The following is a 22,786-nucleotide window of genomic DNA, read 5'->3' as shown; positions in this document are numbered from 1 at the left end:
ACACAGGTAACGCTCAAAACATAGACAGTAGGAAGACTCAGTCTTCCTGTTCTTAAGTCGGCATTGTGTCTCTTATATTTAATTCCGATGCAATTTCTGCGTTTCATCGTCAATGGGAAGATCCAAGGGATACAGTAAACCTGCAGAGGTGCATCAGAATGTAAAACTGGTGACACAGGAAACGCTGAAAACATAGACTGTAGGAAGACTCAGTCTTCCTGTACTTAAGTCGGCATTGTGTCTCTTGTATTTAATTCCTATGCAATTTCTGTGTGACATCGTCACTGGGTAGGTCCAAGGGGTACAGTAAACCTGCAGAGGTGCATCAGAATGTAAAAATGGTGACACAGAAAACGCTCACAACATAGACAGTACGAATACTCAGTCTTCTTGTACTTAAGTCGGCATTGTGTCTCTTATATTTAATTCCGATGCAATTTCTGTGTTTCATCGTCAATGGGAAGGTCCAAGAGATACAGTAAACCTGCAGAGGTGCAACGGAATGTATAACTAGTGACACAGGAAACGCTCAAAACATAGACAGTAGGAAGACTCAGTCTTCCTGTACTTAAGTCTGCATTGTGTCTCTTATATTTATTTCCGATGAAATTTCTGTGTTTCATCGTCAATGGGAAGGTCCAATGGATACAGTAAACCTGCAGAGGCACATTGGAATGTAAAACTGGTGACACAGGAAACGCTCAAAACATAGACAGTAGGAAGACTCAGTCTTCCTGTACTTAAGTCGGCATTGTGTCTCTTATATTTAATTCCGATGCAATTTCTGTGTTTCATCGTCAATAGGGAAGGTCCAAGGGATACAGTAAACCTGCAGAGGTGCATCGGAATGTAAAACTAGTGACACAGGAAACGCTCAAAACATAGACAGTAGGAAGAGTCAGTCTTCCAGTACTTAAGTCGGCATTGTGTCTTTTATATTTAATTCCGATGCAATTTCTGTGTTTCATCGTCAATGGGAAGGTCCAAGGGATACAGTAAACCTGCAGAGGTGCATCGGAATGTAAAACTGGTGACACAGGAAACGCTCAAATCATAGACAGTAGGAAGACTCAGTCTTCCTGTACTTAAGTCGGCATTGTGTCTCTTGTATTTATTTGCGATGACATTTCTGTGTTTCATCGTGAATGGGAAGATCCAAGGGATATAGTTAACAAGCAGAGGTGCATCGGAAAGTAAAACTGATGACACAGGAAACGCTCAAAACATAGACAGTAGGAAGACTCAGTCTTCCTGTACTTAAGTCTGCATTGTGACTCTTATATTTAATTCCGATGCAATTTGTGTGATTCATCGTCAATGGGAAGGTCCAAGGGATACAGTAAACCTGCAGAGGTGCATCGGAATGTAGAACTGGTGACACAGGAAACGCTCAAAGCATTGACCGTAAGAAGACTGTTATCTTGTACTTAAGTCGGCATTGTGTCTCTTATATTTAATTCCGATGCAATTTCTATGTTTAATCGTCACTGTGAAGGTCCAAGGGATACAGTAAACCTGCAGAGGTGCATCTGAATGTAAAACTGGTGACACAGGAAACGCTGAAAACATAGACTGTAGGAAGACTCAGTCTTCCTGTACTTAAGTCGGCATTGTGTCTCTTATATTTAATTCCGATGCAATTTCTGTGTGACATCGTCAATGCGTAGGTCCAAGGGGTACAGTAAACCTGCACAGGTGCATCAGAATGTAAAAATGGTGACACAGAAAACGCTCACAACATAGACAGTACGAATACTCAGTCTTCCTGTACTTAAGTCTGCATTGTGTCTCTTATATTTATCTCCGATGAAATTTCTGTGTTTCATCGTCAATGGGAAGGTCCAATGGATACAGTAAACCTGCAGAGGCACATTGGAATGTAAAACTGGTGACACAGGAAACGCTCAAAACATAGACAGTAGGAAGACTCAGTCTTCCTGTACTTAAGTCGGCATTGTGTCTCTTATATTTAATTCCGATGCAATTTCTGTGTTTCATCGTCAATGGGAAGGTCCAAGGGATACAGTAAACCTGCAGAGGTGCATCGGAATGTAAAACTGGTGACACAGGAAACGCTCATAACATAGACCGTAAGAAGACTCAGTTTTCTTGTGCTTAAGTCGTCGTTGTGTCTCTTATATTTAATTCCGATGCAATTTCTGTGTTTCATCGTCAATGGGAAGGTCCAATGGATACAGTATACCTGCAGAGGCACATTGGAATGTAAAACTGGTGACACAGAAAACGCTCAAAGCATAGACAGTAGGAAGACTCAGTCTTCCTGTACTTAAGTCGGCATTGTGACTCTTATATTTAATTCCGATGCAATTTCTGTGTTTCATCGTCAATGGGAAGGTCCAAGGGATACAGTAAACCTGCAGAGGTGCATCAGAATGTAAAACTGGTGACACAGGAATCGCTCAAAGAATAGACAGTAGGAAGACTCAGTCTTCCTGTACTTAAGTCGGCATTGTGTCTCTTATATTTAATTCCGATGCAATTTCTGTGTTTCATCGTCAATGGGAAGGTCCAAGGGATACAGTAAACCTGCAGAGGTGCATCGGAATGTAAAACTAGTGACACAGGAAACACTCAAAACATAGACAGTAGGAAGACTCAGTCTTCCAGTACTTAAGTCGGCATTGTGTCTCTTATATTTAATTCCGGTGCAATTTCTGTGTTTCATCGTCAATGGGAAGGTCCAAGGGATACAGTAAACCTGCAGAGGTGCATCGGAATGTAAAACTGGTGACACAGGAAACGCTCAAATCATAGACAGTAGGAAGACTCAGTCTTCCTGTACTTAAGTCGGCATTGTGTCTCTTGTATTTATTTCCGATGACATTTCTGTGTTTCATTGTGAATGGGAAGATCCAAGGGATATAGTTAACAAGCAGAGGTGCATCGGAAAGTAAAAGTGATGACACAGGAAACGCTCAAAACATAGACAGTAGGAAGACTCAGTCTTCCTGTACTTAAGTCTGCATTGTGACTCTTATATTTAATTCCGATGCAATTTCTGTGATTCATCGTCACTGTGAAGTCCAAGGGATACAGTAAACCTGCAGAGGTGCATCGGAATGTAAAACTTTTGACACGGGAAACGCTCAAAACATAGACACTAAGAAGATCCAGTCATCCTGTTCTTAAGTCGGCACTGTGTCTCTAATATTTAATTCCGATGCAATTTCTGTGTTTCATCGTCAATGGGAAGTTCCAAGGGATACAGTAAACCTGCAGAGGTGCATCGGAATTTAAACCTGGTGACACAGGAAACGCTCAAAACATAGACCGTAAGAAGACTCATTTTTCATGTACTTAAGTCGGCGTTGTGTCTCTTATATTTAATTCCGATGCAATTTCTGATTTTCATCGTCAATTGGAAGGTCCAAGGGATACAGTTAACCTGCAGAGGTGCATCGGAATGTAAAACTGATGACACAGGAAACGCTCAAATCATAGACAGTAGGAAGACTCAGTCTTCGTGTACTTAAGTCGGCATTGTGTCTCTTATATTTAATTCCGATGCAATTTCTGTGTTTCATCGTCAATGGGAAGGTCCAAGGGATACAGTAAACCAGCAGAGGTGCATCGGAATGTAAAACTGGTGACACAGGAAACGCTCAAAACATAGACAGTAGGAAGACTCAGTCTTCCTGTACTTAAGTCGGCATTGTGTCTCTTATATTTAATTCCGATGCAATTTGTGTGTTTCATCGCCAATGGGAAGGTCCAAGGGATACAGTAAACCTGCAGAGGTGCATCGGAATGTAAAACAGGTGACACAGGAAACGCTCAAAGCATTGACTGTAAGAAGACTGTTATCTTGTACTTAAGTCGGCATTGTGTCTCTTATATTTAATTCCGATGCAATTTCTATGTTTAATCGTCACTGTGAAGGTCCAAGGGATACAGTAAACCTGTAGAGGTGCATCGGAATGTAAAACTGGTGACACAAGAAACGCTCAAATTATAGACAGTAGGAAGACTCAGTCTTCCTGTACTTAATTCGGCATTGTGTCTCTTATATTTAATTCCGCTGCAATTTCTGTGTTTCATCGTCAATGGGAAGGTCCAAGGGATACAGTAAACCTGCAGAGGTGCATCAGAATGTAAAACTGGTGACACAGGAAACGCTCAAAACATAGACAGTAGGAAGACTCAGTCTTCCTGATCTTAAGTCGGCATTGTGTCTCTTATATTTAATTCCGATGCAATTTCTGTGTTTCATCGTCAATGGGAACGTCCAAGGGTTTCAGTAAACCTGCAGAGGTGCATCGGAATGTAAAACTAGTGACACAGGAAACGCTCAAAACATAGACCGTAAGAAGACTCATTTTTCATGTACTTAAGTCGGCGTTGTGTCTCTTATATTTAATTCCGATGCAATTTCTGATTTTCATCGTCAATTGGAAGGTCCAAGGGATACAGTTAACCTGCAGAGGTGCATCGGAATGTAAAACTGGTGACACAGGAAACGCTCAAAACATAGACCGTAAGAAGACTCAGTTTTCTTGTGCTTAAGTCGGCGTTGGGTCTCTTATATTTAATTCCGATGCAATTTCTGTGTTTCATCGTCAATGGGAAGGTCCAATGGATACAGTACACCTGCAGAGGCACATTGGAATGTAAAACTGGTGAAACAGGAAACGCTCAAAGCATAGACAGTAGGAAGACTCAGTCTTCCTGTACTTAAGTCGGCATTGTGTCTCTTATATTTAATTCCGATGCAATTTCTGTGTTCATCGTCAATGGGAGGGTCCAAGGGATACAGTAAACCTGCAGAGGTGCATCGGAATGTAAAACCAGTGACTCAGGAAACGCTCAAAACATAGACAGTAGGAAGACTCAGTCTTCCTGTACTTAAGTCGGCATTGTGTCTCTTATATTTAATTCCGATGCAATTTCTGTGTTTCATCGTCAATGGGAAGGTCCAAGGGATACAGTAAACCAGCAGAGGTGCATCGGAATGTAAAACTGGTGACACAGGAAACGCTCAAATCATAGACAGTAGGAAGAGTCAGTCTTCCTGTACTTAAGTCGGCATTGTGTCTCTTGTATTTATTTCCGATGACATTTCTGTGTTTCATCGTGAATGGGAAGATCCAAGGGATATAGTTAACAAGCAGAGGTGCATCGGAAAGTAAAACTGATGACACAGGAAACGCTCAAAACATAGACAGTAGGAAGACTCAGTCTTCCTGTACTTAAGGATGCATTGTGTCTCTTATATTTAATTTCGATGCAATTTGTGTGTTTCATCGCCAATGGGAAGGTCCAAGGGATACAGTAAACCTGCAGAGGTGCATCGGAATGTAAAACTGGTGACACAGGAAACGCTCAAAGCATTGACTGTAAGAAGACTGTTATCTTGTACTTAAGTCGGCATTGTGTCTCTTATATTTAATTCCGATGCAATTTCTGTGTTTCATCGTCACTGTGAAGGTCCAAGGGATACAGTAAACCTGCAGAGGTGCATCAGAATGTAAAACTGGTGACACAGGAATCGCTCAAAGAATAGACAGTAGGAAGACTCAGTCTTCCTGTACTTAAGTCGGCATTGTGTCTCTTATATTTAATTCCGATGCAATTTCTGTGTTTCATCGTCAATGGGAAGGTCCAAGGGATACAGTAAACCTGCAGAGGTGCATCGGAATGTAAAACTAGTGACACAGGAAACACTCAAAACATAGACAGTAGGAAGACTCAGTCTTCCAGTACTTAAGTCGGCATTGTGTCTCTTATATTTAATTCCGGTGCAATTTCTGTGTTTCATCGTCAATGGGAAGGTCCAAGGGATACAGTAAACCTGCAGAGGTGCATCGGAATGTAAAACTGGTGACACAGGAAACGCTCAAATCATAGACAGTAGGAAGACTCAGTCTTCCTGTACTTAAGTCGGCATTGTGTCTCTTGTATTTATTTCCGATGACATTTCTGTGTTTCATTGTGAATGGGAAGATCCAAGGGATATAGTTAACAAGCAGAGGTGCATCGGAAAGTAAAAGTGATGACACAGGAAACGCTCAAAACATAGACAGTAGGAAGACTCAGTCTTCCTGTACTTAAGTCTGCATTGTGACTCTTATATTTAATTCCGATGCAATTTCTGTGATTCATCGTCACTGTGAAGTCCAAGGGATACAGTAAACCTGCAGAGGTGCATCGGAATGTAAAACTTTTGACACGGGAAACGCTCAAAACATAGACACTAAGAAGATCCAGTCATCCTGTTCTTAAGTCGGCACTGTGTCTCTAATATTTAATTCCGATGCAATTTCTGTGTTTCATCGTCAATGGGAAGTTCCAAGGGATACAGTAAACCTGCAGAGGTGCATCGGAATTTAAACCTGGTGACACAGGAAACGCTCAAAACATAGACCGTAAGAAGACTCATTTTTCATGTACTTAAGTCGGCGTTGTGTCTCTTATATTTAATTCCGATGCAATTTCTGATTTTCATCGTCAATTGGAAGGTCCAAGGGATACAGTTAACCTGCAGAGGTGCATCGGAATGTAAAACTGATGACACAGGAAACGCTCAAATCATAGACAGTAGGAAGACTCAGTCTTCGTGTACTTAAGTCGGCATTGTGTCTCTTATATTTAATTCCGATGCAATGTCTGTGTTTCATCGTCAATGGGAAGGTCCAAGGGATACAGTAAACCTGCAGAGGTGCATCGGAATGTAAAACTGGTGACACAGGAAACGCTCAAAACATAGACAGAAGGAAGACTCAGTCTTCCTGTACTTAAGTCGGCATTGTGTCTCTTATATTTAATTCCGATGCAATTTGTGTGTTTCATCGCCAATGGGAAGGTCCAAGGGATACAGTAAACCTGCAGAGGTGCATCGGAATGTAAAACAGGTGACACAGGAAACGCTCAAAGCATTGACTGTAAGAAGACTGTTATCTTGTACTTAAGTCGGCATTGTGTCTCTTATATTTAATTCCGATGCAATTTCTATGTTTAATCGTCACTGTGAAGGTCCAAGGGATACAGTAAACCTGTAGAGGTGCATCGGAATGTAAAACTGGTGACACAAGAAACGCTCAAATTATAGACAGTAGGAAGACTCAGTCTTCCTGTACTTAATTCGGCATTGTGTCTCTTATATTTAATTCCGCTGCAATTTCTGTGTTTCATCGTCAATGGGAAGGTCCAAGGGATACAGTAAACCTGCAGAGGTGCATCAGAATGTAAAACTGGTGACACAGGAAACGCTCAAAACATAGACAGTAGGAAGACTCAGTCTTCCTGATCTTAAGTCGGCATTGTGTCTCTTATATTTAATTCCGATGCAATTTCTGTGTTTCATCGTCAATGGGAACGTCCAAGGGTTTCAGTAAACCTGCAGAGGTGCATCGGAATGTAAAACTAGTGACACAGGAAACGCTCAAAACATAGACCGTAAGAAGACTCATTTTTCATGTACTTACGTCGGCGTTGTGTCTCTTATATTTAATTCCGATGCAATTTCTGATTTTCATCGTCAATTGGAAGGTCCAAGGGATACAGTTAACCTGCAGAGGTGCATCGGAATGTAAAACTGGTGACACAGGAAACGCTCAAAACATTGACTGTAAGAAGACTGTTTTCTTGTACTTAAGTCGGCATTGTGTCTCTTATATTTCATTCCGATGCAATTTCTGTGTTTCATCGTCACTGTGAAGGTCCAAGGGATACAGTAAACCTGTAGGGGTGCATCGGAATGTAAAACTGGTGACACAGGAAACGCTCAAATTATATACAATAGGAAGACTCAGTCATCCTGTACTTAAGTCGGCATTGGGTCTCTTACATTTAATTCCGATGCAATTTCTGTGTTTCATCGTCAATGGTAAGGTCCAAGGGATACAGTAAACCTGCAGAGGTGCATCAGAACGTAAAAGTGGTGACACAGGAAACGCTCAAAACATAGACAGTAGGAAGACTCAGTCTTCCTGTACTTAAGTCTGCATTGTGTATTTAATTCCGATGCTATTTCTGTGTTTCATCGTGAATGGGAAGGTCCAAGGGATACAGTAAATCTGTAGAGGTGCATCGGAATGTAAAACTGGTGACAAAGGTAACGCTCAAATTATAGACAGTAGGAAGACTCAGTCTTCCTGTACTTAAGTCGGCATTGTGTCTCTTATATTTAATTCCGATGCAATTTCTGTGTTTCATCGTCAATGGGAAGGTCCAAGGGATACAGTAAACCTGCAGAGGTGCATCAGAATGTAAAACTGGTGACACAGGAAACGCTCAAAACATAGACAGTAGGAAGACTCAGTCTTCCTGTACTTATGTCGGCATTGTGTCTCTTATATATAATTCCGATGCAATTTCTGTGTTTCATCGTCAATGGGAAGGTCGAAGGGATACATTAAACCTGCAGAGGTGCATCGGAATGTAAAACTAGTGACACAGGAAACGCTCAAACATAGACAGTAGGAAGACTCAGTCTTCCTGTACCTAAGTCGGCATTGTTTCTCTTATATTTAATTCCGATGCAATTTCTGTGTTTCATCGTCAATGGGAAGGTCCAACGGATACAGAAAACCTGCAAAAGTGCATCGGTATGTAAAACTAGTACCACAAGAAACGCTCAAAACATAGACAGTAGGAAGACTCAGTCTTCCTGTACTTAAGTCGGCATTTTGTCTCTTATATTTAATTCCGATGCTATTTCTGTGTTTCATCGTCGCTGTGAAGGTCCAAGGGATACAGTAAACCTGCAGAGGTGCATCAGAATGTAAAACTCGTGACACAGGAAACGCTCAAAACATAGACAGTAGGAAGACTCAGTCTTCCTGTACTTAAGTCGGCATTGTGTCTCTTATATTTATTTCCGATGAAATTTCTGTGTTTCATCGTCAATGGGAAGGTCCAATGGATACAGTAAACCTGCAGAGGCACAGTGGAATGTAAAACTGGTGACACAGGAAACGCTCAAAACATAGACAGTAGGAAGACTCAGTCTTCCTGTACTTAAGTCGGCATTGTGTCTCTTATATTTAATTCCGATGCAATTTCTGTGTTTCATCGTCAATGGGAAGGTCCAAGGGATACAGTAAACCTGCAGAGGTGCATCGGAATGTAAAACTGGTGACACAGGAAACGCTCAAAACATAGACCGTAAGAAGACTCAGTTTTCTTGTGCTTAAGTCGGCGTTGGGTCTCTTATATTTAATTCCGATGCAATTTCTGTGTTTCATCGTCAATGGGAAGGTCCAATGGATACAGTACACCTGCAGAGGCACATTGGAATGTAAAACTGGTGACACAGGAAACGCTCAAAGCATAGACAGTAGGAAGACTCAGTCTTCCTGTACTTAAGTCGGCATTGTGTCTCTTATATTTAATTCCGATGCAATTTCTGTGTTCATCGTCAATGGGAGGGTCCAAGGGATACAGTAAACCTGCAGAGGTGCATCGGAATGTAAAACCAGTGACTCAGGAAACGCTCAAAACATAGACAGTAGGAAGACTCAGTCTTCCTGTACTTAAGTCGGCATTGTGTCTCTTATATTTAATTCCGATGCAATTTCTGTGTTTCATCGTCAATGGGAAGGTCCAAGGGATACAGTAAACCTGCAGAGGTGCATCGGAATGTAAAACTGGTGACACAGGAAACGCTCAAATCATAGACAGTAGGAAGAGTCAGTCTTCCTGTACTTAAGTCGGCATTGTGTCTCTTATATTTATTTCCGATGACATTTCTGTGTTTCATCGTGAATGGGAAGATCCAAGGGATATAGTTAACAAGCAGAGGTGCATCGGAAAGTAAAACTGATGACACAGGAAACGCTCAAAACATAGACAGTAGGAAGACTCAGTCTTCCTGTACTTAAGGATGCATTGTGTCTCTTATATTTAATTTCGATGCAATTTGTGTGTTTCATCGCCAATGGGAAGGTCCAAGGGATACAGTAAACCTGCAGAGGTGCATCGGAATGTAAAACTGGTGACACAGGAAACGCTCAAAGCATTGACTGTAAGAAGACTGTTATCTTGTACTTAAGTCGGCATTGTGTCTCTTATATTTAATTCCGATGCAATTTCTGTGTTTCATCGTCACTGTGAAGGTCCAAGGGATACAGTAAACCTGCAGAGGTGCATCAAAATGTAAAACTGGTGACACAGGAAACGCTCAAAACATAGACAGTAGTAAGACTCAGTCTTCCTGTACTTAAGTCGGCATTGTGTCTCTTATATTTAATTCCGATGCAATTTCTGTGTTTCATCGTCAATGGGAAGGTCCAAGGGTTACAGTAAACCTGCAGAGGTGCATCGGAATGTAAAACTAGTGACACAGGAAGCGCTCAAAACATAGACAGTAGGAAGACTCAGTCTTCCTGTACTTAAGTCGGCATTGTGTCTCTTATATTTAATTCCGATGCAATTTCTGTGTTTCATCGTCAATGGGAAGGTCCAAGGGATACAGTAAACCGGCAGAGGTGCATCGGAATGTAAAACTGGTGACACAGGAAACGCTCAAAACATAGACAGTAGGAAGACTCAGTCTTCCTGTACTTAAGTCGGCATTGTGTCTCTTATATTTAATTCGATGCAATTTCTGTGTTTCATCGTCAATGGGGAGGTCCAAGGGATACAGTAAACCTACAGAGGTGCAACGGAATGTAAAACTAGTGACACAGGAAACGCTCAAAACATAGACCGTAAGAAGACTCAGTTTTCTTGTACTTAAGTCGGCGTTGTGTCTCTTATATTTAATTCCGATGCAATTTCTGTGTTTCATCGTCAATGGGAAGGTCCAAGGGATACAGTAAACCTGCAGAGGTCCATCGGAATGTAAAAATTGTGACACAGGAAAAGCTCAAAACATAGACAGTAGGAAGACTCAGTCTTCCTGTACTTAAGTCGGCATTGTGCCTCTTATATTAATTTCGATGCAATTTGCGTGTTTCATCGCCAATGGGAAGGTCCAGGGGTGCAGTAAATCTGCAGAGGTGCATCGGAATGTAAAACTGGTGACACAGGAAACGCTAAAAACATTGACTGTAAGAAGACTGTTTTCTTGTACTTAAGTCGGCATTGTGTCTCTTATATTAATTTCCGATGCAATTTCTGTGTTTCATCGTCACTGTGAAGGTCCAAGGGATACAGTAAACCTGTAGAGGTGCATCGGAATGTAAAACTGGTGACACAGGAAACGCTCAAATTATAGACAGTACGAAGACCCATTCTTCCTGTACTTAAGTCGGCATTGTGTCTCTTATATTTAATTCCGATGCAATTTCTGTGTTTCATCGTCAATGGGAAGGTCCAAGGGATACAGTAAACCTGCAGAGGTGCATCGGAATGTATAACTAGTGACACAGGAAACGCTCAAAACATAGACAGTAGGAACACTCAGTCTTCCTGTACATAAGCCGACATTGTGTCTCTTCTATTTATTTCCGATGAAATTTCTGTGTTTCATCGTGAATGGGAAGGTCCAAGGGATATAGCAAACCTGCAGAGGTGCATCGGAAAGTAAAACTGATGACACAGGATACGCTCAAAACATAGACAGTAGCAGGATTTAGTCTTCCTGTACTTAAGTCGGCATTGTGTCTCTTATATTTAATTTCGAAGCAATTTGTGTGTTTCATCGCAAATGGGAAGGTCCAAGGGATACAGTAAACATGCAGAGGTGCATCGGAATGTAAAACTGGTGACACAGGAAACGCTCAAAACATACACAGTAGGAAGACTCAGTCTTCCTGTACTTAAGTCGGCATTGTGTCTCTTATATTTAATTCCGATGCAATTTCTGTGTTTCATCGTCAATGGGAAGGTCCAAGGGATACAGTAAACCTGCAGAGGTGCATCGGAATGTAAAACTGGTGACACAGGAAACGCTCAAAACATAGACCGTAAGAAGACTCAGTTTTCTTGTGCTTAAGTCGGCGTTGGGTCTCTTATATTTAATTCCGATGCAATTTCTGTGTTTCATCGTCAATGGGAAGGTCCAATGGATACAGTAAACCTGCAGAGGCACATTGGAATGTAAAACTGGTGACACAGGAAACGCTCAAAGCATAGACAGTAGGAAGACTCAGTCTTCCTGTACTTAAGTCGGCATTGTGTCTCTTATATTTAATTCCGATGCAATTTCTGTGTTTCATCGTCAATGGGAGGGTCCAAGGGATACAGTAAACCTGCAGAGGTGCATCAGAATGTAAAACTGGTGACACAGGAATCGCTCAAAAAATAGAAAGTAGGAAGACTCAGTCTTCCTGTACTTAAGTCGGCATTGTGTCTCTTATATTTAATTCCGATGCACTTTCTGTGTTTCATCGTCAATGGGATGGTCCAAGGGATACAATAAACCTGCAGAGGTGCATCGGAATGTAAAACCAGTGACACAGGAAACGCTCAAAACATAGACAGTAGGAAGACTCAGTCTTCCTGTACTTAAGTCGGCATTGTGTCTCCTATATTTACTTCCGATGCAATTTCTGTGTTTCATCGTCAATGGGAAGGTCCAAGGGATACAGTAAACCTGCAGAGGTGCATCGGAATGTAAAACTGGTGACACAGGAAACACTCAAATCATAGACAGTAGGAAGACTCAGTCTTCCTGTACTTAAGTCTGCATTGTGTCTCTTGTATTTATTTCCGATGACATTTCTGTGTTTCATCGTGAATGGGAAGATCCAAGGGATATAGTTAACAAGCAGAGGTGCATCGGAAAGTAAAACTGATGACACAGGAAATGCTCAAAACATAGACAGTAGGAAGACTCAGTCTTCCTGTACTTAAGGATGCATTGTGTCTCTTATATTTAATTTCGATGCAATTTGTGTGTTTCATCGCCAATGGGAAGGTCCAAGGGATACAGTAAACCTGCAGAGGTGCATCGGAATGTAAAACAGGTGACACAGGAAACGCTCAAATCATTGACTGTAAGAAGACTGTTATCTTGTACTTAAGTCGGCATTGTGTCTCTTATATTTAATTCCGATGCAATTTCTGTGTTTCATCGTCACTGTGAAGGTCCAAGGGATACAGTAAACCTGTAGAGGTTCATCGGAATGTAAAACTGGTGACACAAGAACGCTCAAATTATAGACAGTAGGAAGACTCAGTCTTCCTGTACTTAATTCGGCATTGTGTCTCTTATATTTAATTCCGCTGCAATTTCTGTGTTTCATCGTCAATGGGAAGGTCCAAGGGATACAGTAAACCTGCAGAGGTGCATCAAAATGTAAAACTGGTGACACAGGAAACGCTCAAAACATAGACAGTAGGAAGACTCAGTCTTCCTGTACTTAAGTCGGCATTGTGTCTCTTATATTTAATTCCGATGCAATTTCTGTGTTTCATCGTCAATGGGAAGGTCCAAGGGTTACAGTAAACCTGCAGAGGTGCATCGGAATGTAAAACTAGTGACACAGGAAACGCTCAAAACATAGACAGTATAAAGACTCAGTCTTCCTGTACTTAAGTCGGCATTGTGTCTCTTACATTTAATTCCGATGCAATTTCTGTGTTTCATCGTCAATGGGAAGGTCCAAGGGATACAGTAAACCTGCAGAGGTGCATCGGAATGTAAAACTGGTGACACAGGAAACGCTCAAAACATAGACAGTAGGAAGACTCAGTCTTCCTGTACTTAAGTCGGCATTGCGTCTCTTATATTTAATTCGATGCAATTTCTGTGTTTCATCGTCAATGGGGAGGTCCAAGGGATACAGTAAACCTACAGAGGTGCAACGGAATGTAAAACTAGTGACACAGGAAACGCTCAAAACATAGACCGTAAGAAGACTCAGTTTTCTTGTACTTAAGTCGGCGTTGTGTCTCTTATATTTAATTCCGATGCAATTTCTGTGTTTCATCGTCAATGGGAAGGTCCAAGGGATACAGTAAACCTGCAGAGGTCCATCGGAATGTAAAAATTGTGACACAGGAAAAGTTCAAAACATAGACAGTAGGAAGACTCAGTCTTCCTGTACTTAAGTCGGCATTGTGCCTCTTATATTAATTTCGATGCAATTTGCGTGTTTCATCGCCAATGGGACGGTCCAGGGGATGCAGTAAATCTGCAGAGGTGCATCGGAATGTAAAACTGGTGACACAGGAAACGCTAAAAACATTGACTGTAAGAAGACTGTTTTCTTGTACTTAAGTCGGCATTGTGTCTCTTATATTTAATTCCGATGCAATTTCTGTGTTTCATCGTCAATGGGAAGGTCCAAGGGATACAGTAAACCTGCAGAGGTGCATCGGAATGTATAACTAGTGACACAGGAAACGCTCAAAACATAGACAGTAGGAACACTCAGTCTTAGTGTACATAAGCCGACATTGTGTCTCTTCTATTTATTTCCGATGAAATTTCTGTGTTTCATCGTGAATGGGAAGGTCCAAGGGATATAGTAAACCTGCAGAGGTGCATCGGAAAGTAAAACTGATGACACAGGATACGCTCAAAACATAGACAGTAGCAGGATTTAGTCTTCCTGTACTTAAGTCGGCATTGTGTCTCATATATTTAATTTCGAAGCAATTTGTGTGTTTCATCGCCAATGGGAAGGTCCAAGGGATACAGTAAACATGCAGAGGTGCATCGGAATGTAAAACTGGTGACACAGGATACGCTCAAAACATTGACTTTAAGAAGACTGTTTTCTTGTACTTAAGTTGTCATTGTGTCTCTTATATTTAATTCCGATGTAATTTCTGTGTTTCATGGTAACTGTGAAGGTCCAAGGGATACAGTAAACCTGTAGAGGTGCATCGGAATGTAAAACTGGTGACACAGGAAACGCTCAAATTATAGACAGTAGGAAGACTCAGTCGTCCTGTACTTAAGTCGGCATTGTGTCTCTTATATTTAATTCCGATGCAATTTCTGTGTTTCATCGTCAATGGGAAGGTCCAAGGGATACAGTAAACCTGCAGAGGTGCATCAGAATGTAAAACTAGTGACACAGGAAACGCTAAAATCATAGGCAGTAGGAAGACTCAGTCTTCCTGTACTTAAGTCGGCATTGTGTCTCTTACATTTAATTCCGATGCAATTTCTGTGTTTCATCGTCAATGGGAAGGTCCAAGTAATGCAGTAAACCTGCAGAGGTGCATCGGAATGTAAATCTAGTGAAACAGGAAACGCTCAAACCATAGACAGTAGGAAGACTCAGTCTTCCTGTACTTAAGTCGGCATTGTGTCTCTTATATTTAATTCCGATGCAATTTCTGTGTTTCATCGTCAATGGGAAGGTCCAAGTAATGCAGTAAACCTGCAGAGGTGCATCGGAATGTAAATCTAGTGAAACAGGAAACGCTCAAACCATAGACAGTAGGAAGACTCAGTCTTCCTGTACTTAAGTCGGCATTGTGTCTCTTATATTTAATTTCGATGCAATTTCTGTGTTTCATCGTCAATGCGAAGGTCCAAGGGATACAGTAAACCCGCAGAGGTGCATCGGAATGTAAAACTCGTGACACAGGAAACGCTCAAAGCATAGACAGTAGGAAGACTCAGTCTTCCTGTACTTAAGTCTGCATTGTGTCTCTTACATTTATTTCCGATGAAATTTCTGTGTTTCATCGTGAATGGGAAGGTCCAAGGGATATAGTAAACCTGCAGAGGTGCATCGGAAAGTAAAACTGATGACACACGAAACGCTCAAAACATAGACAGTAGGAAGACTTAGTCTTTCTGTACTTAAGTCGGCATTGTGTCTCATATATTAATTCCGATGCTATTTCTGTAGTTCATCGTCACTGTGAAGATCCAAGGGATACAGTAAACCTGTAGAGGTGCATCGGAATGTAAAACTGGTGACACAGGAAACGCTCAAATATACACAGTAGGAAGACTCAGTCTGCCTGTACTTAAGTCGGCATTGTTTCTCTTATATTTAGTTCCGATGCAATTTCTGTGTTTCATCGTCAATGGGATGTTCCAAGAGATACAGTAAACCTGCAGAGGTGCATCAGAATGTAAAACTGGTGACACAGGAAACGCTCAAAATATAGACAGTAGGAAGACTCAGTCTTCCTGTACTTAAGTCGGCATTGTGTGTCTTATATTTAATTCCGATGCAATTTCTGTGTTTCATCGTCAATGGGAAGGTCCAAGGGATACAGTAAACCTGCAGAGGTGCATCGGAATGTAAAACTGGTGACACAGGAAACGCTCAAAACATAGACCGTAAGAAGACTCAGTTTTCTTGTGCTTAAGTAGGCGTTGTGTCTCTTATATTTAATTCCGATGCAATTTCTGTGTTTCATCGTCAATGGGAAGGTCCAATGGATACAGTAAACCTGCAGAGGCACATTGGAATGTAAAACTGGTGACACAGGAAACGCTCAAAGCATAGACAGTAGGAAGACTCAGTCTTCCTGTACTTAAGTCGGCATTGTGTCTCTTATATTTAATTCCGATGCAATTTCTGTGTTTCATCGTCAACGGGAGGGTCCAAGGGATACAGTAAACCTGCAGAGGTGCATCAGAATGTAAAACTGGTGACACAGGAATCGCTCAAAAAATAGACAGTAGGAAGACTCAGTCTTCCTGTACTTAAGTCGGCATTGTGTCTCTTATATTCACTTCCGATGCAATTTCTGTGTTTCATCGTCAATGGCAAGGTCCAAGGAATAAAGTAAACCTGCAGAGGTGCATCGGAATGTAAAACTGGTGACACAGGAAACGCTCAAATCATAGACAGTAGGAAGACTCAGTCTTCCTGTACTTAAGTCGGCATTGTGTCTCTTGTATTTATTTCCGATGACATTTCTGTGTTTCATCGTGAATGGGAAGATCCAAGGGATATAGTTAACAAGCAGAGGTGCATCGGAAAGTAAAACTGATGACACACGAAACGCTCAAAACATAGACAGTAGGAAGACTCAGTCTTCCTGTACTTAAGAATGCATTGTGTCTCTTATATTTAATTTCGATGCAATTTGTGTGTTTCATCGCCAATGGGAAGGTCCAAGGGATACAGTAAACCTGCAGAGGTGCATCGGAATGTAAAACTGGTGACACAGGAAACGCTCAAAGCATTGACTGTAAGAAGACTGTTATCTTGTACTTAAGTCGGCATTGTGTCTCTTATATTTAATTCCGATGCAATTTCTGTGTTTCATCGTCACTGTGAAGGTCCAAGGGATACAGTAAACCTGTAGAGGTTCATCGGAATGTAAAACTGGTGACACAAGAAACGCTCAAATTATAGACAGTAGGAAGACTCAGTCTTCCTGTACTTAATTCGACATTGTGTCTCTTATATTTAATTCCGCTGCAATTTCTGTGTTTCATCGTCAATGGGAAGGTCCAAGGGATACAGTAAACCTGCAGAGGTGCATCAAAATGTAAAACTGGTGACACAGGAAACGCTCAAAACATAGACAGTAGGAAGACTCAGTCTTCCTGTACTTAAGTCGGCATTGTGTCTCTTATATTTAATTCCGATGCAATTTCTGTGTTTCATCGTCAATGGGAAGGTCCAAGGGTTACAGTAAACCTGCAGAGGTGCATCGGAATGTAAAACTAGTGACACAGGAAACGCTCAAAACATAGACAGTATAAAGACTCAGTCTTCCTGTACTTAAGTCGGCATTGTGTCTCTTACATATAATTCCGATGCAATTTCTGTGTTTCATCGTCAATGGGAAGGTCCAAGGGATACAGTAAACCTGCAGAGGTGCATCGGAATGTAAAACTGGTGACACAGGAAACGCTCAAAACATAGACAGTAGGAAGACTCAGTCTTCCTGTACTTAAGTCGTCGTTGTGTCTCTTATATTTAATTCGATGCAATTTCTGTGTTTCATCGTCAATGGGAAGGTCCAAGGGATACAGTAAACCTACAGAGGTGCAACGGAATGTAAAACTAGTGACACAGGAAACGCTCAAAACATAGACCGTAAGAAGACTCAGTTTTCTTGTACTTAAGTCGGCGTTGTGTCTCTTATATTTAATTCCGATGCAATTTCTGTGTTTCATCGTCAATGGGAAGGTCCAAGGGATACAGTAAACCTGCAGAGGTCCATCGGAATGTAAAAATTGTGACACAGGAAAAGCTCAAAACATAGACAGTAGGAAGACTCAGTCTTCCTGTACTTAAGTCGGCATTGTGCCTCTTATATTAATTTCGATGCAATTTGCGTGTTTCATCGCCAATGGGAAGGTCCAGGGGATGCAGTAAATCTGCAGAGGTGCATCGGAATGTAAAACTGGTGACACAGGAAACGCTAAAAACATTGACTGTAAGAAGACTGTTTTCTTGTACTTAAGTCGGCATTGTGTCTCTTATATTTAATTCCGATGCAATTTCTGTGTTTCATCGTCAATGGGAAGGTCCAAGGGATACAGTAAACCTGCAGAGGTGCATCGGAATGTATAACTAGTGACACAGGAAACGCTCAAAACATAGACAGTAGGAACACTCAGTCTTCCTGTACATAAGCCGACATTGTGTCTCTTCTATTTATTTCCGATGAAATTTCTGTGTTTCATCGTGAATGGGAAGGTCCAAGGGATATAGTAAACCTGCAGAGGTGCATCGGAAAGTAAAACTGATGAGACAGGATACGCTCAAAACATAGACAGTAGCAGGATTTAGTCTTCCTGTACTTAAGTCGGCATTGTGTCTCTTATATTTAATGTCGAAGCAATTTGTGTGTTTCATCGCCAATGGGAAGGTCCAAGGGATACAGTAAACATGCAGAGGTGCATCGGAATGTAAAACTGGTGACACAGGAAACGCTCAAAACATTGACTTTAAGAAGACTGTTTTCTTGTACTTAAGTTGGCATTGTGTCTCTTATATTTAATTCCGATGTAATTTCTGTGTTTCATCGTAACTGTGAAGGTCCAAGGGATACAGTAAACTGTAGAGGTGCATCGGAATGTAAAACTGGTGACACAGTAAACGCTCAAATTATAGACAGTAGGAAGACTCAGTCATCCTGTACTTAAGTCGGCATTGTGTCTCTTATATTTAATTCCGATGCAATTTCTGTGTTTCATCGTCAATGGGAAGGTCCAAGGGATACAGTAAACCTGCAGAGGTGCATCAGAATGTAAAGCTAGTGACACAGGAAACGCTAAAATCATAGACAGTAGGAAGACTCAGTCTTCCTGTACTTAAGTCGGCATTGTGTCTCTTACATTTCATTCCGATGCAATTTCTGTGTTTCATCGTCAATGTGAAGGTCCAAGTGATGCAGTAAAACCTGCAGCGGTGCATCGGAATGTAAATCTAGTGACACAGGAAACGCTCAAACCATAGACAGTAGGAAGACTCAGTCTTCCTGTACTTAAGTCGGCATTGTGTCTCTTATATTTAATTTCGATGCAATTTCTCTGTTTCATCGTCAATGCGAAGGTCCAAGGGATACAGTAAACCCGCAGAAGTGCATCGGAATGTAAAACTCGTGACACAGGAAACGCTCAAAACATAGACAGTAGGAACACTCAGTCCTCCTGTACATAAGCCGACATTGTGTCTCTTCTATTTATTTCCGATGAAATTTCTGTGTTTCATCGTGAATGGGAAGGTCCAAGGGATATAGTAAACCTGCAGAGGTGCATCGGAATGTAAAACTGGTGACACAGGAAACGCTCAAAACATAGACAGTAGGAAGACTCAGTCTTCCTGTACTTAAGTCGGCATTGTGTCTCTTATATTTAATTCCGATGACATTTCTGTGTTTCATCGTCAATGGGAAGGTCCAAGGGATACAGTAAACCTGCAGAGGTGCATCGGAATGTAAAACTGGTGACACAGGAAACGCTCAAAACATAGACAGTAGGAAGACTCAGTCTTCCTGTACTTAAGTCGTCGTTGTGTCTCTTATATTTAATTCGATGCAATTTCTGTGTTTCATCGTCAATGGGAAGGTCCAAGGGATACAGTAAACCTACAGAGGTGCAACGGAATGTAAAACTAGTGACACAGGAAACGCTCAAAACATAGACCGTAAGAAGACTCAGTTTTCTTGTACTTAAGTCGGCGTTGTGTCTCTTATATTTAATTCCGATGCAATTTCTGTGTTTCATCGTCAATGGGAAGGTCCAAGGGATACAGTAAACCTGCAGAGGTCCATCGGAATGTAAAAATTGTGACACAGGAAAAGCTCAAAACATAGACAGTAGGAAGACTCAGTCTTCCTGTACTTAAGTCGGCATTGTGCCTCTTATATTAATTTCGATGCAATTTGCGTGTTTCATCGCCAATGGGAAGGTCCAGGGGATGCAGTAAATCTGCAGAGGTGCATCGGAATGTAAAACTGGTGACACAGGAAACGCTAAAAACATTGACTGTAAGAAGACTGTTTTCTTGTACTTAAGTCGGCATTGTGTCTCTTATATTTAATTCCGATGCAATTTCTGTGTTTCATCGTCAATGGGAAGGTCCAAGGGATACAGTAAACCTGCAGAGGTGCATCGGAATGTATAACTAGTGACACAGGAAACGCTCAAAACATAGACAGTAGGAACACTCAGTCTTCCTGTACATAAGCCGACATTGTGTCTCTTCTATTTATTTCCGATGAAATTTCTGTGTTTCATCGTGAATGGGAAGGTCCAAGGGATATAGTAAACCTGCAGAGGTGCATCGGAAAGTAAAACTGATGAGACAGGATACGCTCAAAACATAGACAGTAGCAGGATTTAGTCTTCCTGTACTTAAGTCGGCATTGTGTCTCTTATATTTAATTTCGAAGCAATTTGTGTGTTTCATCGCCAATGGGAAGGTCCAAGGGATACAGTAAACATGCAGAGGTGCATCGGAATGTAAAACTGGTGACACAGGAAACGCTCAAAACATTGACATTAAGAAGACTGTTTTCTTGTACTTAAGTTGGCATTGTGTCTCTTATATTTAATTCCGATGTAATTTCTGTGTTTCATCGTAACTGTGAAGGTCCAAGGGATACAGTAAACTGTAGAGGTGCATCGGAATGTAAAACTGGTGACACAGTTAACGCTCAAATTATAGACAGTAGGAAGACTCAGTCATCCTGTACTTAAGTCGGCATTGTGTCTCTTATATTTAATTCCGATGCAATTTCTGTGTTTCATCGTCAATGGGAAGGTCCAAGGGATACAGTAAACCTGCAGAGGTGCATCAGAATGTAAAACTAGTGACACAGGAAACGCTAAAATCATAGACAGTAGGAAGACTCAGTCTTCCTGTACTTAAGTCGGCATTGTGTCTCTTACATTTCATTCCGATGCAATTTCTGTGTTTCATCGTCAATGTGAAGGTCCAAGTGATGCAGTAAAACCTGCAGCGGTGCATCGGAATGTAAATCTAGTGACACAGGAAACGCTCAAACCATAGACAGTAGGAAGACTCAGTCTTCCTGTACTTAAGTCGGCATTGTGTCTCTTATATTTAATTTCGATGCAATTTCTCTGTTTCATCGTCAATGCGAAGGTCCAAGGGATACAGTAAACCCGCAGAAGTGCATCGGAATGTAAAACTCGTGACACAGGAAACGCTCAAAACATAGACAGTAGGAACACTCAGTCCTCCTGTACATAAGCCGACATTGTGTCTCTTCTATTTATTTCCGATGAAATTTCTGTGTTTCATCGTGAATGGGAAGGTCCAAGGGATATAGTAAACCTGCAGAGGTGCATCGGAATGTAAAACTGGTGACACAGGAAACGCTCAAAACATAGACAGTAGGAAGACTCAGTCTTCCTGTACTTAAGTCGGCATTGTGTCTCTTATATTTAATTCCGATGACATTTCTGTGTTTCATCGTGAATGGGAAGATCCAAGGGATATAGTTAACAAGCAGAGGTGCATCGGAAAGTAAAACTGATGACACAGGAAACGCTCAAAACATAGACAGTAGGAAGACTCAGTCTTCCTGTACTTAAGAATGCATTGTGTCTCTTATATTTAATTTCGATGCAATTTGTGTGTTTCATCGCCAATGGGAAGGTCCAAGGGATACAGTAAACCTGCAGAGGTGCATCGGAATGTAAAACTGGTGACACAGGAAACGCTCAAAGCATTGACTGTAAGAAGACTGTTATCTTGTACTTAAGTCGGCATTGTGTCTCTTATATTTAATTCCGATGCAATTTCTGTGTTTCATCGTCACTGTGAAGGTCCAAGGGATACAGTAAACCTGTAGAGGTTCATCGGAATGTAAAACTGGTGACACAAGAAACGCTCAAATTATAGACAGTAGGAAGACTCAGTCTTCCTGTACTTAATTCGACATTGTGTCTCTTATATTTAATTCCGCTGCAATTTCTGTGTTTCATCGTCAATGGGAAGGTCCAAGGGATACAGTAAACCTGCAGAGGTGCATCAAAATGTAAAACTGGTGACACAGGAAACGCTCAAAACATAGACAGTAGGAAGACTCAGTCTTCCTGTACTTAAGTCGGCATTGTGTCTCTTATATTTAATTCCGATGCAATTTCTGTGTTTCATCGTCAATGGGAAGGTCCAAGGGTTACAGTAAACCTGCAGAGGTGCATCGGAATGTAAAACTAGTGACACAGGAAACGCTAAAATCATAGACAGTAGGAAGACTCAGTCTTCCTGTACTTAAGTCGGCATTGTGTCTCTTACATTTCATTCCGATGCAATTTCTGTGTTTCATCGTCAATGTGAAGGTCCAAGTGATGCAGTAAAACCTGCAGCGGTGCATCGGAATGTAAATCTAGTGACACAGGAAACGCTCAAACCATAGCCAGTAGGAAGACTCAGTCTTCCTGTACTTAAGTCGGCATTGTGCCTCTTATATTAATTTCGATGCAATTTGCGTGTTTCATCGCCAATGGGAAGGTCCAGGGGATGCAGTA

Source organism: Schistocerca nitens, chromosome 8 (assembly GCF_023898315.1).
Source record: "Schistocerca nitens isolate TAMUIC-IGC-003100 chromosome 8, iqSchNite1.1, whole genome shotgun sequence".
Classification (NCBI taxonomy): Eukaryota; Metazoa; Arthropoda; class Insecta; order Orthoptera; family Acrididae; genus Schistocerca; species Schistocerca nitens.
Note: the sequence above shows the minus strand (reverse complement) of the source record.